This window comes from Balaenoptera borealis (assembly GCF_965194805.1).
Source record: "Balaenoptera borealis genome assembly, chromosome: 5".
Taxonomy (NCBI): domain Eukaryota; kingdom Metazoa; phylum Chordata; class Mammalia; order Artiodactyla; family Balaenopteridae; genus Balaenoptera; species Balaenoptera borealis.
The window spans coordinates 49,829,626-49,846,097 of record NC_138862.1 but is presented as its reverse complement, the minus strand read 5'-3'; the positions used below and the strand labels follow the sequence as shown (position 1 = coordinate 49,846,097).

General features: G+C 36.9%; 1 long non-coding RNA gene across 1 annotated transcript; it reads left to right on the top strand.

Annotated features, from left to right (window-relative positions):
• Positions 1-2,371: 2,371 nt before the first annotated feature.
• LOC309628829 lies at positions 2,372-15,877 on the top strand. The gene is made up of 2 exons (XR_014244731.1): positions 2,372-7,641; positions 7,778-15,877. It is a non-coding gene; the product is annotated as an uncharacterized lncRNA (long non-coding RNA).
• Positions 15,878-16,472: the final 595 nt, after the last annotated feature.

Below are 16,472 nucleotides of genomic sequence, written 5' to 3'. Positions count from 1 at the left end.
GCCAGGGACACAAATCTATAAATTTGATATTTCTTAGCTAACAATATTTCTTATCTCTGAAGCCCTTGACGTTGGAGTGAATTTTACAGTTTTATAAAAGTGTTTGACTTCTAATTGCAATTATTAGACACGTGTCACCAGCATTTTTAATAAGACATAAAATGCTAAAGACATGGAATATATCAAACAAGAAGTCACAGGGATGAATAAGGAAACAAAGCAAGAAGCTGAGTACTGGGTAGCTGGGTACCAAAGTCAATTTAGAAGCAATAAAAGCCCTGTCAAGACCTGGAGAAGGTTCCCTGTCATCAACCATGCCACTGGGATGGCGGTGGAAAGGGCCCATAAGAGCAGGGCTTGCATCTGGTGGTGACTCTCACAGTCAGTCCATCCTTGGCACACTCCTCTCCTTCCTCCTTCCCCCACCTTTGTTCATTTCCTGATATTATTCATGTAAGAGTCTCTTTCTTTGGCTAAATTGGGAGGTCAGAGGTGATGTCTTCTTCATTTTCACCTGCCCCACTGTACCTTGTGCCCAGCACACTACCTTGAACATAGTAAGCTCCTAGATTTTTAGAACATTGAAAGCAGAAAGGGCTTTATAAAATATCTAGTCCAATTTTTTGAAACTTGTTTTAAAGCAATAAATCTGTATTAAAATGAATAACTATATAGAGTCCTCAATATATAAAACAGATTTTTTTTGAAAAGAGATGTTTTGGCTGAAGAGGAAGCAAAGGAGGGGAGAGCAGACAAAGGTCAACTAGCAATAATCTCTTTCCTGTTCCTCTGGCAGCACCTCAGCGATCATAGTTTGGAAACTACTGATGCAGTGCAACCCCTTCATTTTCTAAATGGAGACATTCCTTAAAATTTTATCCACTGAATTGACATACCCAAGGCAGGGCTGGTGACCTGCAACTGTTGGGATCACCATATTCCCCTGGTGGGGATATCAGTTCTATCCAAGTGACTAGGGTGAGGATATGGGGAGAGCAGAATCTGTGTAGACTCTGGAAACACACACCTTCTTCTTTCCTAGTCTACTTGTTTGGAGGAGACCCTCATTAGGGATGAGAAACAATATCCATTCTGCCTATACTGGTTCTGCTCAGTCTATAGTCTTTCTGGAATAAATTAAGCAGCTTGCCTCTGTCAGGAGAAATGGGTTGGGGCAGGGAGAGCACTGAGGTACTGGGGACCTAGCCTCGTTCATCAAGGGCCATTCATGGGCCTCTCCTTGCTTACCACATTCGTTCCAAGACAGTTAGCGGAGAGCCTAAGGGCTATTCTGAAAGACCTGTTTAACATTGTTTGAGTTTGATGGGGATCCACAGACCACATAGAAGGTTAATCAGGTAGTGTATTGTGTGCAACTAACACACCTAGCAATGTTTGGAAGTGAAAGGCAAGATTAATAATAAGTGAATGAGATCATTTCAAAGAGGGAAAGGTGTTCTAAAGAAAATAAAACAGAAGGATGGTGTTTCAGACAGAATGAGTGCAGTTATGTTGCAATAACCAACAACGCTCCAAATCTCAGTGTCCTCAAACAACAAAGTTGGAGTTTTTTCTTACACGTGCCCTACATCAGGGGGCTCTGCTCCGTGTTGTGCTCACACCTGGGTAACACCAAGGCTAATGAGACTCCGCCATCACATCCTTTTTAATCTATGTCCTATTGCCCAAAACTTATCCCAGAGGCCGGCCTGCCTGTAACAGTGTCAGGAAAGTATCATCTTCTCATGTGGCCCAGAGGAGAGGAAAACTACGGAAGAGGACACTAGATGGTGGGTGAGGGGGAACACAAGGGCTGATTAGGGTGATCTAGCAAAGTCTTTCTAAGGAGATGACATTTGAGCCGAGATCTGAATGATGAGAATGAACCCACCAAGTGAAAGCAACAGGAAAGGCATTTCAGGCAGAGGGAATGGCAAATGCAAAAGGTCCTTAGGCCAAAACAAGTGTACAAGGAGATAAATGAAGGCCAGTGTGACCAGAGTCAGTGAAGCCAAATGATGAAAAGCCATAAGGATCATGATAAAAAATTTAGATTTTATCCAAAGTGTGCCCCAAACTCAAATTAACTAGTTTCCTCTTTTTAACACAAGCCAAAAGTCGTCCTTATTGTACACTAAAAACAAAAATTCACATTTTCCTTTTCAGTTTTCTGTTTCTCAGGCTAAACTAAGCCTTTACCTTTTTCATATTCGCCTCAAGTTCACGTTTTTCTAAGCATTAGAAATACCACAGAACATCGTGACAGGATTTACAATGTTTCCTGGAACTTTTTACCTCAGTTCTGTATTTTCTCAGGCCTCACTTCAGTCTTGATCAGCAACCAGATCTGTGCTCTTAGCTGCTGACAGAACACACATTCTCTGAAAAGGCAAAAAGCAAGGAAGTTAGCATTCTGAGAAAAAAGAACAAATTTATTTACTTAGCAGAGAAATAATCTCTTCTCTATTAGAGCCTAGTATTTTTAGAACCAAACCAAATATAGAAAACCTTTTATTCCCTGTGGAAATTATCTAGATTGTTTGATGTTCTGGAGTTTATTGAGTTTCCAGAGTAACTTTCCAAAAAAGAAGATCCTGAGACCTTTATCTTCCATACTGCTTATGTTTAATGAAAACCTCTTCAAGTCCAAAACATTGTTTCCTGCTCTCTAACAAGGATAAACATTTGATAAAACCAGGCAAATCTCTCTGGGCCTCATGTTTCTTATGTACAAGACAGACATAGTCAGTAATAGAGCAAAGCCAAACATTAGGATGACAGAGCCGTGCTGGGTGGGCTCACCTGCCTTCCCACTGCTGTCATGTTGGCTGCCTCATGAAGGCACCAGGCATTTTCTCAGTGGTCCAGTGGAGAATTGAACTCAGCCCTGTGGCCTGCATAACAGGAGGTTTTCTAGGCTGTTTCATGAAGGCCACTAACAAGAATAACCAGTGACTATTGTGTGAAATTTGGCTGAGCAGCTCACCCAATTAGAATATACTGCTAAATAGCAAGATTTTTGTTCAGGCAACTCTGCTTGGGTGTCCCTAATATTTGTCCTATAGTAGAGTATAATCATTCAATATGCAAACTTTGGAGTCAGGCAATCAGATATCCCATCACATCACAGTCACTTTTTATTATTCAAGCTCCCTGTGCTTCATTTTCCCTTGTCTGAAAATGGTTTAACAGGGCTTGTTTCATCAGATTATTGTAAGGATTATGACATATTGAGTATAAATCTGTTAGCATATTACATAATCCATGGTAAGTCTCAGTAAACATTAACTTTCATCATCATCATCATCATCAACCTTGAAGAATGGAGAGTCACTACTTAAAAATGTCTCACATGCTTTGGGAATGTCAATTATTCAATTTCTAGTTATCAGGCTTGAATAATTTACAAATCACTCCAAAGAGTACATTCAAACTAGGGAAGAAAGCAACTTCCTTCAAACACCCAGTCTTCACTATGAGGAATTTCTTCCTCAGATATGCTTTTTAGATTTTGCCCCTCTCATTTTGTTTATCCACTTGTTTGTGTTTTCCTTTCCTAAGTTAAGATGAAGAATTTCTTTCATGCTATAACTCCTTATATCTGATGTTTGTTATAGAAAAATTCTAAGTCTTCTTTTCTAATTCCAGCACTGTATAATGCATGGAAACTGAAGGTAGGCTTTAGGTTCAAGATAATTCTATCTTGTGTTATTATGAAAATTAAATAATGTATTGTGAAAGTGTGTGTAAACAGTAAGGTTCTATTCAAATGTTAGCCATTATTATATTTACTGTTTCCTTATATTCCTCAAATATTTTAAAACTTTCTCACCCAAACTGTAAAAGTAACTGGGTTAACTAGTTAAACCAGTTTTAAGTGAGGTCAATTGTAGGTTGTCCTCTGTTCCAACACCACAAGAACTGCCTTTGGAACAAGTCATTGAAACCAAATAAGCAACCAGCTATAGATGACAGATAAAGAGCAGAAGTGTGTAATTTACTTCCAATAATCTCTTCCCAATCACACTAAATCAATAAAAATGCATAAAACCACAATAGATAGATGCCAGTATGGCTCCTCTGGCTCAGTAGACAATAATCTCATGGTTAATAGCTTGCTCAGGTAAAATCAAGTCTAAAGACACACGATTTCAGGACTTCCCTGGTGGTGCAGTGGATAAGACTCCATGCTCCCAATGCAGGGGGTCCGGGTTCAATCCCTTGTCAGGGAACTAGATACCACATGCCGCAACTAAGAAGCCCACGTGCCGCAACTAAGGAATGGGTGAGTTGCAACTAAGGAGCCCTGGAGCTGCAACTAAGGAGCCCACCTGCCACAACTAAGACCCGATGCAACCAAATAAATAAATAAATATTAAAAAAATAAATAAAGACACACAATTTGGTCCAAAAACATAAATCTGCTTTTACCTGAATTGCTCATGTAACTATTTTTTTACCAGAAAATAATGTTTGTCTTCGTAAAACCCAAAATTACTAGGAATTCTTCAATGTTCTCCATCTGATACAGTGTTAGACACTCAATGTGTGGCATAAAGAGAAAAGGGAAGACAGAGAAGTCATCTGAGCCTGTCTTACTGTTCCCTTGTTTTCCTTCCCCTATTGCAAACACCCTATTTTATGCTCTTGTCATATCAGGAGTGGGTTAATAGAAAAGCCTCCTAACCAGATTCCATGCCTATATGTAAAATGCTAGCACACAGCACACATTCTGTACATGTTAATTCCCTCCTTCACACAATTCCATCCAACTTCCACATTCACTTGCTAAAACACTATACTAATATGTCAGTTCATTCTTCTTGCCTCAAAAATAGCCAATATACCAAAAGTAGACCATATTTATTTATACACAAATACATATACATATATACACAATTTGGATTAAATAAACATTTTAAAAATCTAAAGATCAGAATTCTAAAAAATAGAAAAGCAAATCAGCTCTTTGGAAGAATAATGTTTGATGTTTCAATTAATTTGAAAAAGTTATATAGAGAAAAAACAGTAAAATAAGAACTTTATATTTACAATAAAAACAACCTAAGAAATAAAAGATACCAATATTTTCAACAAATATTATTTGCAGAGGGTTCCAAACTATAGTATATAAAAAGTTCATACAAAATGGTGAGAAAATCCATCAATATTCCAATAGATGAACTGGCAGGACACAACCAGATAATAAATAAATACATTTGCAAATAAATAAATGGATGAAATGCTTAATGTAGCTAATAATAAAAAATGAATACAAACTAAACAATGACGCTGATAAAAAATTGATGAAGAGTACAGCTTTGCAATCAAACTCTACCTCAATTCCTAGCATGGCCACCTACAGCCGTAAGAACCTTACAAAGTATTTACATCTCTCAATTTTGATTCCTTCATCATATGATCGTAATCATTTCACATGGTTGTTTGTAGGATTAAACAAAATAATCTTAGCAAAGCATCTAATAAAATACCTAACACAAAGTAAGTGCTTAATAAATGGTTGCTCATATGATGATTATTGCTACCATAGTTATTACCATGTAATACCTAAGAAATTAATGCTTAAAATGTTCTCATTCAGTATTGCCAAGGTGATGTTCAAACTAGTGTACCCATTCATTAATAGTGCCTTTTTAAACTGGTCTAATTTTTGCAAAGTTCAAGTTACGAAATTGTCCATAGACATTTTGTGAATATATCCTAGGGTAATACAATAAGGAAAAGGTTAAGTTAGTCATCAGAGCACTTTTCATAAAATTAAAGCAATAGCAAAAATATTTGGCAATCCAAAAAAGTGTATTAAACTCAGATACCAGTGGAAGATTATGTAGCCACTAATGAAATGTTTGAAGTAATATTTAATGGGATAAAAGTAGATGATTATGTGGGTGTGGTAGGAGTTCAACTATTTAAAGATGTCTTTAGATATTTAAAAAAATGAGGGAGAGCATAAAAACCTGAACCCACTTGATAGCAGGATTTCTTAGGTCAAGTTCCTCAAAAGCACACCTTGAAACAAGGATTTGCTTGCAAATAATTTATTGAAGAAGTGCTCCCAGCAGGCATTGGAAAAGGATCTGCAGAAGAGCTAAGGGTAGGGCAGAAGCCAAGCGTGGTGTGACTTTCAGGTGAAGTCTCTCACAGGCAGTTTCAGCCTGATTCTGCAGAGGAATTCTAAAGTGCAAATTACACTTCATAGTTTTTCCTACTCAAAGCAAGTGTGCTGAGCTTTCATATTCTGGTAGCAGTCAGTTATTAGCTAACAGCTGCCTAGTGAGGTGAGAGGCTGAAGGAGACCCAAGCGTTTCAGGCTCCATGTGCCTGTGGCAAAGTGGCTCCCATAGCCTCAAGGCAGTCCTCTGAAGAGAGTGGCAGGTGACATTACACACACACACACACACACACACACACACATAGTGGTAATTACGTAGAGGTGATGGATACATTAGTTTGATTGCGGTGATCTTTTTACAATGTTTATATAATATATCAAAACATCAAGTTGTACACCTTAAATATATACAACTTTTTTTATGCCAAAGGTATCTCAATAAAGCTGTTAAAGGAAAAAAGAAGAGAAAGTTCACAAAAGCTGGGGGAGTATGCACAGTAATAGTAAAAGGCACCAAAGGGGATCTGGGCGGACAGCGCATTAACAGAATCCACGTGGTGAATTTTTCCCTTTTCGATTTCATTTCACATGTTTGAACTATACATAAATACAAAAAGAAAACAGTTTAGCTGCACCCCATTGCTACAGGCTAAAATCCAGATTTTCAGGGCAATCGTTGAGGTCCAATTAATAAATCTTATTTTGGGGGATATGCAGTTGCCAACATCAGTGGCCCTTTTATAGACTCTGCCACTCTACCCATTTGCCTCTAGAGATCCCTACACACACACCCCACTTCCAGCCCCTCCTCAAAAGCTGGCAGGGACTGGGACTGCCCATCCTTGGGAGATGCTGTTCACCAACCACACCCTCTCCCCCTTTACTCCCTTGGGACTCAGAGGAAGAATAGATTTAGAGATGTTTTAAGTCTCAAAGGATGTGGAATGTGAAGCCTCTAGACTTGCTTGGAATCTGCAATCAAAGTTTCAATACTTGAATTAAAGTTTCAATATTTGAATGTCATAGACTAAGTTAGGATTTGGGGTCATAAGTGATATTTCAGCCATTTCTATGGATAAAATAAAATTCAGAAAGCAGCCTGGGGACTCAACTGCAGTTTAGAATGTCACTTCTATGAGAAATCATTAAATTTAAAACAATTCATTTAAGAAATGCCATATTCATTCATTCATATATAGAAAGATATATGTATATGACTTTTTAAAGTGATTTGATCTCATATTTTAAAAGCCTCAGAAATATATGAATATGATTTGACCGTCTATAATTCAAAAAAAAAAAAAAGGAACTTGGTGTAAAATGATGTTCAATGAGCATTCCTTATAAGAAAAAAAAAGGAAGGAAAGAAGGAAGGAAGGAAACAAGGAAGGAAGGAAGGAAGAAATGAGGGGGGAAGAAAAGGAAAGAAGAAAACAAAAATATTTGGAAAAATCCTGAAGGGATTAGTATAAAATATGTATAGTCATTCAATTAAATATTATGTTTAGGCCTGCGCACCATGATGAGGATTGGCCCCCGCTTGCCACAACTAGAGAAAGTCCTCGCACAGAAACGAAGACCCAACACAGCCATAAAATAAAAAATAAATAAATTAATTAATTTAAAAAAAAATATTATGTTTAGAGAATTTTAATAGCATTGGGAAATGCTTATGCAATAATATATGGAAAAGTATCACATAAAATTTAATAGAATATATTTTTACTACATTTAATTAAAATAATAAACATAAATTGAAACCCACCTATACTTCCTTGAACACTTCTCTAGAGTTACCTGTGGCATCTGCACACACCCTGGCTTTCAAATTCAACCACTTGATCATTCTATCCTACTTCCTGGAACATGTCTCAGTGGCACATCTGTTCATTCAAAATCCAAATACAGATGTGTAATAGGTGGTTATTACATACCAAGCATGGTCCTGGGAGCTGAGGACACAAAAGTGAGTAAAATTTGGTGCCTAACCATCATGGAATTCACATTCAGGCAGGGGGATAGACACAGAACATAGCAACATGGTAAATACAATGGGACAGTGTTTGATGGAGGCTCAGCTCTGAAACATATTTGATTATTCTCCGCAGAGCCTAGATCAAGTGACTAACTATCCTGAAAATAGTTAATGATTACTTAATTGATTGAAATTTAAGTAAACTAAATAAATGTATCCATTGAACTGAGGAAATGATTCAGTTAGAATCTTCAAAATACCTGGTTATGTCAATCAACTTAATGGATAGCAGGTGATTTTACTTCTAGTAACAAAACATGGAAAAACAGCTGGCAAGGAAAACATCAGTGTCTTGAGGGACAGGAATATTTTTAAAAGTATAGTCTTCTCTGTGTTCAGATCTGAGGTTCCCAAAATTTCATGTGCATAAAAATCATCTGAAAGATTTATTGAAAATGCAAATCGATTGGCTGATAGCAGTCCACAAAAAATGCAAATCCAGTAGGTCTAAGGGGAGCACCAGGAATAAGCATCTAAAGATACTCAGATGCAGTAAAACAAAGATTACAACTTAAAATATATGACTTGGGCTTCCCTGGTGGCACAGTGGTTGAGAATCTGCCTGCCAATGCAGGGGACACGGGTTCGAGCCCCGGTCTGGGAAGATCCCACATGCCGCGGAGCAGCTGGGCCCGTGAGCCACAATTACTGAGCCCGCACGTCTGGAGCCTGTGCTCCGCAACAAGAGAGGCCGCGATAATGAGAGGCCCGCTCACCGCGATGAAGAGTGGCCCCCACTTGCCGCAACTAGAGAAAGCCCTCGCACAGAAATTAAGACCCAACACAGCCATAAATAAATAAATAAATAAAATGTTATATAAACAAATAATTTTAAAAATATATATATGACTTTAAATAATTTAATAAACATATTTTGTGCAGATAATATTCTACCACAATGATACCTTTAAAAATAACACCCTAGGGACTTCCCTGGTGGTCCAGTGGTTAAGACTCCGCACTTCCACTGCAGGGGGCACGGGTTCAATCCCTGGTAGGGGAACCAAGATCCTGCATGCTGTGTGGCATGGCCAAAAAGAAAAAAAAAAAAAAAAAATAGCACCCTAATTAAGTAAAACATTTTTACAAAATATTCAAAGCAGAAAAAGTTAAATATATTTTCTGTTTAAGAAATGTCATTGGTGTATATGTAGACTCAGATATTAATTAAAGAATATTGTATGTATCCCACTTCCAACTGTCAACATTACAAACTCTGTTTACTCAGTCACCTGTTAAAGTGAAAGACAACATTGTGAAATTGGATTTTTATCATTTGAGGTATGGCTCTAGGCTAACTGGAAATTTATCTTTGGAAGTAGCATTAATCAAATTTCCTTGCAGACCTTCACGTTGGTGACAGGCACACCTACAGTTTTACTGACTGATGAGACAGAATCCTGGAAGCAGAAAATTTTGGAAAAATGAAATTTGTAATTAACTTTTGGGACCATGTTGTCTTCCTTTTAACTGCCTCTAATCCAGAAACTAATATTTGCTTGTGAAAGTTGAAGCACTTTGGAAATCTGTCACAGTAAAGAGAAGGAAAACTACTTAAGATAAAAGAAATTTTTGAAGTGGAAAATGGGTTCCAGTATGCAACAGTGTTAGCTGTGTTGTTTGCCATAAATTCTAGGTTTGTTACACAGGATTTGTAAATGCATGTGCTTATTCCAGTGACCACAATATAGAGGAAACATAATGTACTGGAGAAAAAATAGGACCTGAATTCTAGTCCCAGATCCACCACCAATAAGCTCTACAACCCATAACCTCTATGAACTTCAATTCTCAGATTTGCAAAATTCAGCGAGTGAACACCACATGGTCTCTGTGTCCTTTCCAGCTCTATAATTCTAAAAAGCAGGGGATATAAAAACAGTGAAATATATTTCAATCTCACAGAAGACTATGTGTTGACATTGAAAGATGCACGTGATGTATTGAGAATATCGTACTGCCATAGCCTAGCACAGTCTTTGACTCATAATAAGTGCTCAATTAATATTTGGTAGATAAATGAAAGAACAAACCTGTGAAATTACACAGAATAAGAAATACGGTTCAGTACTTTACTTATGCTTCTAGAAAATTTAGCATACCAAATCTTGGTCAGCCAATTAATGAACACTCATTTTGACCTATTGTGAAAAGAGGCTATAAAGGATCAAAATGTTCTGGTTGATGACATAAATGTTCACACATGAAATGATATGACGTAGGTACTATATCTACATATAGGTATCAACTGGTAACCTGATTATCAACCTTAGTACAAAGGAAAGGAGAGAGCAAGATCTGGTAAAGGCTTCCTGAGGGAGGAAGTGGGTTGAGATCTTGAACCAGGTAAGGTTGATGGGTTGGCAGATGAGGGGTTTGTGAAAAGGGCTAAAAACAGAAAAGAGAAAGTCATTTTAGTGATAGAGCAAGCAGATTCACTTTACTAGGAACAAGATCTAAAAACAGATGAGGCTAATGGGTGGCTAGAGATTGTTGATGGGGGAATTGTAATGCGTGACAATTTAACATCATCTTTTCATCAGGAACAGGAAGAATAGAAATGTTCTTAGATCTGCATTGTCCATTGTGGAAGCGGCTAGCCACATGTGGCTACTGAGCACCTAAAATATGGCTGGCCCAAAGTGAGATGTGTTATAAGTGTAAAATATATGACAGATTTCAAAGACTTGGTACCAGAAAAATAGGAATGTAAAATATCCCATTAATACATTTGTACTGATTACATGTTGAAATAATATCATTTGGGATATGGTGGGTTAAACGAAATGTATTGTGTAAATTAATTTCACATGTTTCTTTGTACTCTTTTAAGGTGGCTACTAAAAATGTCTCATTACATATGATTCACATTGGACAGCGCATTTCTATTGGACAGCGCTACTCTAGATAGATTTTCCCAGCAGCAGTCATGAGTAGCATATTGCAGTGCTAAGAGAAGAGAATCCAGGGGATCAACTAAAAGGTAAAATTGTAGGTAGAGATGAATCAATAAGACACAGTAGAAAAGCAATCAACAGATAAAAGAAATATATAATTACTATATATTCACAGATAAATTAATAGAAGTTTCTAATCTGGAATATCACTATGATTATAAAACATAATTAAATTTAAATGTTTATATTCACAGATAAATTAACATATTAGAAGTTTCTAATCTGGAATGTCACCATGATTATAAAATACATGAAATAAATGAAATTTAAAACTCTGAACTTTCTGCCTGATATAGAAGTTATACTCAATAATGTATTTCTTTTCAGCTTTATAACTCTTTCAGTACATGAGTGCTTAGTGATCCCACATACATGCTGATCTCAAGCCTGGAGATCATCTGACAGCTTCATAAAGGATCTCCTATCCAGTCATTTTGGCAACCTCAAAATTTAACACAGTCCATGGTACATATTACATGTTCAAGAAATATTTGTTGAATGGGTGGAGGATATCACACCCAAAATCATGACTATACACAGGAGGCTAGACATCGTGCTTTCCATAATATTTGCCCCTCCAGAAAGTGAAAAATATCAATAAAATTCCTAGTATCCAAAAGAGTACCCCATATGTTAGTAAGTTTTAAAAAACACTGGTATTCCAGTATGCACAATCAAATTTTTTAATGAGTTTAATATGAAATGGAGCTGATTATACTCTATGAAAGCAAACAGTATATTGTAGTATACTTTTCTTTTTTTTGTTAAATAAAAAAAGACACAGAGAGAGAGAGAAAGACTTTTACTGGACAATTCCGGTAAATAGAATACTATCAAGCAGTTTACCATTCTCCCACCTCAAAATCTTCTGTATTTTGTTTACTTAATCCTATTTTAGCTAATATAGTTTGGTATTGGAATGGAAATTCTGGGGAAATTCCAAGTAGTACTGGAAAATGGTGTGATTTAATTACCTTTTTTTTCCTGTTTCTGTTTTGAGCTAGTATAACATCAGGGTGAGGTGAATATCTTGGCTAAGTGGTTTTTCAGCTAACTGGACCTCACTCTCACAGGCCCTGAAGATTCCATGATGCTGCCGATTCTGGGAGCTGCTTAGTCCAATCCCTTGCCACAAATATCCCTCCTTTCCCCAATAGTTCTATGCCACTTGGTTGGGATAATGAGAGTACTGTACCACCAGGCTTCACAAGCCAAGCAGTGACCAATACAAAAATGTTTGTTGTCTCTCTGCCCCACTTGCCCTGGCTGGTCCACCTAACAGGAATTCCCACCAATGCTTTGCTTGCCATGTCTAGCTCCTCTCCTGATTTCACAACAGAAGCTGTGTTTCCTACCAACTGCATCTAGAAATCCATTGACCTTGCTCTCATTTTTCTTTACCTAATCCTCTCCTTCACTACCATCTGGACAATGAAACATTCTTTCATATTTACCCATTCCTTCTTGTCTTTACAAAAATATTGTCCAGGGAAAAATTCACCATGCTGGCTCAGTTTTTCAAGACTATAGCCTAACAATGATCTCTTGACTTGATTCATTGTGATGGTCAAAGACTATTTTGGTTCTCAGTTCATTAGACTCCCTTGGCTGACATTTGCATGAAAGATCTCTCAAAAGTCTTATGCAGCCCAAATACCATCAACTACAGAGCTACATCATCACACTGTGTAAATTCTCTGTAATCTCTAAGACCCTAATGGTCTTTCTTTTAAATGAAATTCCATTTCTTGTCAAAGCATACTCTCTTCTAATCTTAATTCAATTTGAGTAATTCACAGAGAAACTGAAAACTCATGGGACTACGATGGCCCTACATTCTGAGCCTGAATAGGCCAACAAGCTTAGAAATAAAGACTTTCTTAATATCTTCTTCTCTTTCTAGGTAAACTAAGTAATGGCATGGAAAGGATTTTAAAATCTTAACAAAAATTTTATGAAAAATAAACTACATAGTAAGTGTTCCCTTCTTAGAAAAAAGAAAAAAAAATGGTGCTTTTCACTGAAACATGGAAGTAATTTTACACAGTGTTAGGAAATTGTCTTTCTACCTTCTAAAATGTAAATGTTTCTAAGAAAAAGTTTTAAGTAGAGAGGAAGAGGGGATTAGGGAGAGGTCTTCTAGCAAAGCTTTAATGTTATTGGAGTACAAGATTTACAAGTACGGTCTGGAAACCTTGCGGTAATTTCACTGAGATCCTTAAGAATGCAAATTTTTAGACCTCTACCTGCTCTAAAAATATGCAAAATTCATCAACTCCCTAAAATCCTCCCCAGGAAAAAAAATGTGTTTAAAAAAAAACACTCAACATGAGTTATATAAAATCCTATATTCCCATTGTCTTTCCCTTGAGTCCCTCACAATTATTACAATCATATTTTTCATATCCTAAAGTCCAGTGGATGTCCCTTCTCACACTGAAGCTAAAAACAACTAAACTAACTTTCTCATGCAATTACTGTCATGTTTACCATCTATTTTTTTATTCAAATGCAGTTAATCTTTCCACTACATTCAAAACTCTTTCAGCAACAACCGTTACAAAGAAACGCAAAAACAACCACAAAAAAGAATCACAACGTAATGATTTCAGTAATTAAAACAGAAATAAAAAAGAACATCTCTGCAATATATTGTGACCCCTGGAGTATTCAATTTTGCAACGATTAAAAATTTAAGGGTATTCTATTGAATAAAAGCTCCGGCCTGCCTTGACCTTTTTTCTCAGAAGTCACTGACACTGTCTACTTTTGGGTTGAACACTGCCTAACACCCGAGACATGCCCAACAAAAACAGGTCACTTAGCAGCCCTAGTCCTCCAACACAGCAGACCTAGAACTGACTGTCTGAGACTGCTGTTATGGACTGAATGTTTGTGTCCTCCCAAAATTCATATGTTGAAGCCCTAACTCTAAGTGTGATGGTATTAGAAGGTGGAGCCTTTGGGAGACAACTAGGTTTGGATGAGGCCATGAGGGTACAGTCCACAATGTGATCAAAACCCTTAAAAAAGAGAAAGAGACACCAGAGCTCTTTCTCTGCCATGTGAAGATACAGAGAGAAGGCAGTCCTCTACAAGCCAGGGAAAAGGGTCCTCACAAGAATTAGACCATGCTAACACCCTGATCTTGGACTTCACAGGCTCCAGAGTTGTGAGAAATAAATGTCTGCTGTTTAAGTCACCCAGTCTATGGCATTTTTGTTAAAGTAGTCTGAGCAGCCAAAGACACCTGGTACCCAATGAATTTACAGTAGACCCCAAGTATCTGCACAGCCACTGATCCTGCACCACTTCTGACAGTGTTGGCCCATTCTATCTTATTGGATTTCTACCCCTGCTTCCCTGAATTCCAATTCACTCATCTGCTAATAGGACAAGAGCTTTGCCTCATCTGATTGCTAAGACCTAATACTTTGTCCAGCTCTTGCAGATTCCTTCACTCTCAGCTGCTGATGAATGGCCATATTTTCTGGAACCTCAGTGGTGATGCTCACCTGACTTCAATATTCCATTGCCACCTGCTTTTCTGCTAATGTCTCTGCCTACTGGACTGAACCTACTTACTTTTCAGTGCCCAAGGGACGATACTGGAGTTCTGTGTTTCCCTTTGCTTGATATCTGACTGTATATAACTTAATCTTCTCTTAATCTGCCCCACACTTCTTTATCCCTTCCAGCTTATATTGTTCATGGCCCAATATGCCTGGTTTTGAATGCTCAGTCCACAGCAGAGGTAAAGAAAATAAAACACAGAAATACTCACTCATCTCTAGCAAGATCGTATTACTGGCCTTAACAAAAATGAGTTTTTTAACACAGAAAAATATATTAAGAATTTTTAATAGGTGTGATATAATAATGATGATGATGACAAATAGCTATAAGATAAATAGATGATCATATATGGCTACTTATTAGTGCCTAGCCCTATGCTAACGATTTTATACACATTAACTACTTAATTCTTAGGCTTTGTTACCCCAACAGAAGAAACTGAGCCTTGGAGGAGTTGAGGGAGGTCCCCAAGATTTCTCACCTAATACCTGGTGGAGGTGAGCTTCCCATCTAGATCTGGCTCCAGGGCCTCAGCTCTGTACAACTAGCCACATGGCCTCTGTTTCACCTCTGAAGAGCTTGATGTTGAAATTGTGACACACTCTTGATTTGTTGTAATTGTTCAATGCTAGAAAAAGCTTAACAGAAAGTTGCCTAATATACCTTTTAACCCCAAGAATCTAAAATTCTAATATTCATCCTGAGAATGTGAAACGTAGCAGTAGCTATCCTGTTGACATCCTTAAGAAATAAAATGCTTGACATGTACATTCATTTCATAAACTTGAAAGTGTATCATAATGCATCAGTTTCTCAACTTGTGCAATTCTTTGTAATGAAAAGTTTTCTATGGCACAACCAGAAGATATTTTTAACTTTTTTTGATTATTCAGAATCCCCACTGTGAACGTCACCTATTGGGGTACAGTGATGTCCTTTGTGACTCTTAATGAATGAAAACTGTGTATCCCCACACTAATTACCCCCATGCTGTTATTTCTGAAGTTATTTAATTTACTTTGATCAATTTATCTTCTCCATGGCATATGATCATTTGCACTTTTTGTTTTTATTCTCCTCTAGCAATACCCTTCTAATTTACTACTTTTAATCTACTAAGTTTGTAAAAGCAGTGATACTCATTTATTTGATCTGTGAGTAAAATGGGCTCAGAAAGTATTCAGGAACTACATTCATAAATAATATAGAACTTGCAGAAGATGAGTTAATTGTAAATGTATGGATTTATTTCTGGGCTCTCTATTCTGTTCCATTGATCTATGTGTCTGTTTTTATGCCTATACCATACTGTTTGTAATATATTTTGAAATCAGTAAGTTTAATGCCTCCAGTTTTGTTTTTCTTTCTCAAGATTACTTTGGCTATTTGGTATCTTTCATGGTTCCATATAAACTTTAGGACTGTTCTTTTTTATTTTTCTGTGAAAATTTCCATTGAAATTTTGGTAGACAGTGTATTGAATCTGTAGATCACTTTGAGTAGTATGGACGTTTCAACCATGTTTATTTTTTCAATCCGTGAACACAGAACATCCTTCCATTTATTTGTGTCTTCTTCAGTATATTTCATCAATGTCTCATAGTTTTCAGTGTAGAGTTTTCTCACCTCTTTGGTCAAATTTATTCCGAGGTATTTTATTGTTTCAATACTACTGTAAATGGGATTGTTTTGTTAATTTCTTTTTCAGATAGTTTGTTGGTAATATATAAAAATGCACCTGATTTTTGTATGTTGATTTTGTACCCTTCAA